This window comes from Gallus gallus, chromosome W, assembly GCF_016699485.2.
Source record: "Gallus gallus isolate bGalGal1 chromosome W, bGalGal1.mat.broiler.GRCg7b, whole genome shotgun sequence".
In the NCBI taxonomy this organism is placed as follows: domain Eukaryota; kingdom Metazoa; phylum Chordata; class Aves; order Galliformes; family Phasianidae; genus Gallus; species Gallus gallus.
Genome location: NC_052571.1, coordinates 3716273 through 3722059, shown reverse-complemented (window position 1 = coordinate 3722059; position 5787 = coordinate 3716273). Strand labels below are relative to the sequence as shown.

The following is a 5787-nucleotide window of genomic DNA, read 5'->3' as shown; positions in this document are numbered from 1 at the left end:
TAGTGCTCCAGAATAGGATGGCATTAGACCTATTAACAGCCAAGGAAGGAGGGGTATGTACAATAATAAATCAGAGTTGCTGTGCTTACATCAGTAAGGATTTAAGAACTGAAACAGATTTAAGGAAAATTTGGGAACAGACGAAAGTCCTGCATAGGACAAGTCAGGATGACACCAACTGGAAGGAAGATTTATGGAACTTGCTTACTAGCTGGCTACCAAATCTAGGATGGTTAAAGCATCTCTTCCTAGTTTGTATCATCTTAGTACTGATTGGTGGTTTTATCTGTGTGATGATAAAGTGCTCTGCCTGCCTGTGCCGAAATACGAGAAAAGAATACGAGATATGGAAGAAACATGAGCTAAGGCAAAAGGTGGAAAGTGGGACCTATTTTGGGACACATAGAACAGATTAGAGAATCTAGCAGGTAGAAGTCCTGCTAGATTATAGAAAAGGGGGGAATTGAAGGGCAAAATCAGGTCTCTGCAGTATAGAAAGAAGGGCTTCATAGCAAGAAAAGAGAAAGCAGCTTCACAAGGTAGACATAAGGGGCAAATAGAGATAGTTTATGTAGAGAGTATTAGAAAACAAGGGATTCCAAGCACTTTCACAGGCGCTAGGTCCAGAATAACAAGGAGAATGAAGGCCATAAAGATAAGGACCAGAGAACAGCTTGAAAACATTTGGCAGGGAGGTGATTAGATGTCTGAAGTGCAAGCTGAAACCAGTTCGGGGGATGCCCCCCCTTCAGGGTCAGAAGTTTGCAGCGAGGAAGACTATGAGCCTTTGCGAGGAAGACTATGAGCCTTCATCATCACGACCTACTACGCATGCGCAAGGGGGGGGAGGGACTGTATGCTAATGGGCTCTCGGGAATGTAGTGAATATGTATCCGAATTCCTGATTATGTATTAGTTTCACCTATATCTATAGCACGATTTCTTCGGACGGTGTGCAAGTTAGGTGGTGTTGCCTTTCGCAGGCAACCGTGATGTTCGTTGCTTTGGGGAGCCTGCGGCTTGGCCATATACCGAGGTGACACCAATATGATGAGCGGTAAAATGGCGTTTATTAAGTTCTAACAAGCACTTATATATCTTTTAACCCTTCGTGTACGCCCACTGGATGGTACACGTGGCACGTGCCTAACACATGGGGAGGAGCCTGACACGTTACATCCCGAGACCCCGATCACGCCTATTACAACATCTCCCCCTCCCCATGCCACAGAAAGCTGACCCGTTACAACGCGAACGCAAATCCTAACTCTATTTCTAATCCTAAGTGCATCTATAGTTGCTCCTGAATGCGCTGATACGCGTACTGCTGACGTGAGATTTCCTCTATGAAGTTTCTTAAGCATGCCCTAAGAAGCTGAACAAAGCATGGAAGACAGAGCATAATAGCCAAGAATATTGCTAAACCTACGATAAGCGTTTTAAGCATTTGTTTTAGCCACGGCTCCAATTTCCCAAACAGACCCTCCAACCATTCACCGAAGGGATCGGCCTGCACCTTGATCTTCTGTGTGTGGCCTTGCATCCACTGTAGTTGTTTATGGATCGATGCGCTGTGATCACTTAACTTGAAGCAACAGAACCCTTCGACATCCTCACATCCGTGGCTTTGAGCTAAAAGCAAGAAGTCAATAGCCACCCGGTTTTGCAGCAACGCATGTAGGATACTATTCATATCCTCAAGCATTTAATTCAGCACACGGGTAGTAGCGTTGGCCTGTTTGACCGACCAGCAAGCTAACCGCTCTATTTCCTTCAGCGCTTGTGCTGCACCTACGGGCGTGAATAGTGATGCAAAAACTCTCGCAGTCATTCCCCAAAGACGAACTTCGTCACTACAGTTAGGCGATAACTGCTGCAAGTCTCGTTTAGTTTGCATTCGAGTACGATTCATTATCTGAAGCCATTCTGAAACCTTTGGGGAAAGGACAGTTAACTGTCCCAAGTAACATGGCCCCCCCACCGGTTTAACTGGAATTCCCTGCCAGGCGCGATCTCCGCAAATAAGGAAAATACCTGACGGCAGCGCTTTAGCTGTGTCATTATTCCAGATGTTCCTTTCTTCGCCCTGACCTCTGAGAGCTGGCCCAACACAACAACCACTGGTATTACTGCCGCCGGCATTATAACCGCTGCAGGTCAAATTCCTAGGAAAGCCGTCGGGCCGTGCTATGGTGACAGTTGTGTCTACCGAAATCCAGACACCCGTGCAGCTGTTGTTAGACAGCATGAATGTGGTTTTGTTTGCCGTGTAACCGCAATACTCTTTTCCCCAGTAATAGTGGGCCCTATCCCTCGGAAACACATCAGTAAATGGATCAGAGCGATTAATACGGCTATTCCAGTACGGGCCCTTTTGGGAGATGGAATCAAGAAGGCTGTAGTTGTGGTTTGGGACCTTTGCAAATCCTATACAGCCAGGAGATAACCAAGTTGTATTCACCCAAGTGTCATTAGGCACTCCCTGCGACCCCAACAACTGTAGCTCCTGGGGTTCCCAAGGGAGGGAGACATTCAACCTGCAGATGACACAAGCTACTTTCTTCCCTACATTGTCAACTGTTTCATTTGCCAGGTCAGTGTCATTAAACTGAGGGCTCCCGCAGTAAACATAGCATGGGTCGGAGCGGTTGGAGATGTTATACGCCCGCAGGTATCCTAGGAACTCAGGTGGATCACTGTTCCCCACCCAGAAGGGAACCCCTATCAAGCATGTCCGAAAGGGCGAGGTGGCTGACTGCAAGCTAAGGCAGAAATCTGTCCGCCCTGTTTGGTTCGCCCATGTAACCCAAACATTCCCCGGCTGCTGCAACAAATGGACTGCACCACCCCCTGGCAAAGAACATAGACACAGACACATTAGCAGAGGTAGAACCAAATTTCTCGGTGTGGGCAGTAACGGCCGTGTTGCCGGGTCCGTGTCCTGGCCTGTCTTCGGTGGTCCACGCACCCATATAAGTGTTTTTTTCCGCTTCTCCGGTGTCGGGGCCTTCGGCTTCCCCAGTAGCCACGCCTGCAACAGAAACGCTCAGTTCTCGTTACTTGAGGCCAAACTCTGGCTTAACTTTCCTCGATGAAACCCATATAATGTTTCCCGACTCTTTGTTTTTGACCGCCGCGTAGCCTCTGCCCCAAACTAAAATAGACCACCCTGATTCCCATAACCCACTGTCGATCTTAATCTTCACCGGTGGTCCTTCTTCCATAATCCTCGGTTGCCAGTGCTTTTGCATAGGGGTGCGGTGATTCTCCCCCCGTTCAAAATGGTTTAATGCGTACAACGCACGAGCCAACAACTCTCCCTGTTGGCTCACTGGAATCTTTCCCCTGTAATTTTCCCCTTCCCCAAGGACACGCAACTTTTCCTTGAGGAGCCGATTCGCTCTTTCGACAATAGCCTGGCCCTGCGAGTTGCCAGGGATTCCAGTACTATGCGTGATGCCCCAACATGCTAGCCACTCCTTGGTGGAGCGCGAGATGAAGCAGGAGCCATTGTCTGTCTTAATGTGACTCGGTAGGCCTAACGTCGCGACGCACACCGACCAGTGATGTTGTGCTGCAGAAGAATTCGCGCGGCCATGTTGGGTAGCAACAATGACAGTGGACGCGGTATCAACAGTAACCTCAAGCCAAGACCTCGGCGCCAGAAGAGGCTCCAGCGTGAAGTCCGTCTGCCAAACGTCGAGAGGCACAATTCCCCTAGGGTTCACTCCCGCACTAAGCGCAGGGGCCGAATTACAGTGAGGGCATGCCTGCACCACCTCCCGGGCCACCGCCATAGGAATAGAACATGTCCTTGACAGTGCTCGAGCCCCTAGGTGTAGCGTGGAATGTAGGTCTCTAGCCTCCCTCTCCGTAAGAACCTTGTGCCCTGCGTGTTGGTCAGCGAGGGCATTGCCAGTTGTAAAGAACCCCGGAACTTCTGAATGACTTTGCACATGAAGAACGGCAGCGGGCGCTGTCCTTGCCGTCAATGCTTCCTCCAAGAGGAAGGCAATCGAAGTACTGGGTTGCCCTTCCTGCCCCATTCGTAGTAACATTTTTGCAATGAAAGCAGAGTCAGTGACTACATTGCAAGGGGTGTCTGGCCAGAGGAGCAGTGCCATCGCTACCGCCCGCGCCTCAAGTGTCTGAACACTGACACCGTGATCTTGAAATGTTCTAATTTCCCAGTCACCCGTCTGGTTCTTCCAGACGACCGCCCCCTGACCTGTCGATGAAGAGGCATCCGTAAATACTGTCGGACCATCAAGGGGAGAAGCAACAACCCGAAGACGGAGTGACACCCGGAGCGGGCGTGCCAGCTCGAAAATCGGAAGGGAACCCGCATACCTAAGCTCGCCTCCGAACCCATGCAGGGCCAGGAGGATTTCGTCAGGCAAGATCTGTGAATCTCGGAAGAACCTGGGCAGGTGGACTATATCCAAATCCTTTCCAAAATCCCTAAATGCAGCTGTCCTTGCCTTACTAAGCAGCAGGGAAAGAAGCTCCACCCATGGGGTAAATGCCCGCACCGGCTGTGCTGAGAACAGCCAGCGCAGAGGTTGCGGACAGGAGCCCAGTGCATGACCAATGACAGCTACGGCCCCATCCTGGCAGCGAATAACAGCGCCCTCTAGGGGGATACCCCGTGTCCACCTGGACAAACTTGCTGTTGAGCACAGTGATAGCATTTCTCGCCAGGCAGCGTCCATCTCTGGGGTCCACTCTCTCCTTTCCCGTGGGTCTGAGCCCTTCAGCTGGTCGTAAAAGGGCTTCATTAATCGGGGTGGAATACCCAGCGCTCCCCGGACCCACTGGATAGCCCCTACCAGTTTCTGAACATCCCACAGGTTGGTTACGTGAGGCTTAATCTCCAGGTCCTCGGGGATAACTGTGGATGATCCAAACTTATATCCCAGGAATTCTATCCCTGGCCCTCGTTGTACCTTTTCTTGGGAGATCGTGAAACCTGCACCCGTGAGCGCGCCTGACACCCGTGCTTCTAGGGCTTGTAGTTCGGAACCTGTCGGAGCTGCAAGCAGAAGATCATCCATGTAATGGACAATCTGGCAGTCTGGCATGTCGCGTCTCACTGGCGCGATAATTGTATTCACCACAAGCTGACAAATAGTAGGTGAACAGTCCATTCCCTGAGGGAGAACCTTCCACTGAAACCTTTGAGCTGGGCCCTGGTTATTCCATACAGGGACCGTGAATGCAAAAGCCTCCCGGTCCTGTTCTGCCAACGGGATGGAGAAAAAAAAAATCCTTAAGGTCAGTGACCATAAGGGGCCATCCCCTGGGAACGGCTGCAAGTGATGGACCGCCTTGCTGAACGGGACCGAACTGGACGAGCTGTGCATTAACAGCCCGAAGATCATGCAATAAACGGAAGGACCCCGATGGTTTCTGGATAACAAAGATGGGCGTGTTCCACCTACTAAGTGACGGTTCAATGTGTCCCGCCTCCAGTTCCCTGGAGACCAGCTGCGTCAGCGCTGCTAATTTATCAGTAGGAAGGGGCCACTGATCCACCCAAATGGGAGACGCTTCCTGTTTCCAGCGTAATGGGATGGCAAAATGCAGCGCAAGGTGGTACACAGTGGCCCTTAGTATAAATTTGTGAGTCGAACTCCCAAGGACGTGAGAAAATCACGCCCTAAGATTGATCCTTCCACCGGTGCCACGAGGGGTTGCATCAACACCGGTGTCTCCATCGTCACGCTCCTATCAATGATAGCAATCTCCACTTCCTCTGTTTCCTCTTGTTTGGTTCCGCACTTAAAA

At 50.6% G+C, this 5787-nt stretch overlaps 1 pseudogene; it reads right to left on the bottom strand.

The window, feature by feature from the left end:
- Positions 1-1048: 1048 nt before the first annotated feature.
- LOC124417482 lies at positions 1049-1897 on the bottom strand (annotated as a pseudogene).
- Positions 1898-5787: the final 3890 nt, after the last annotated feature.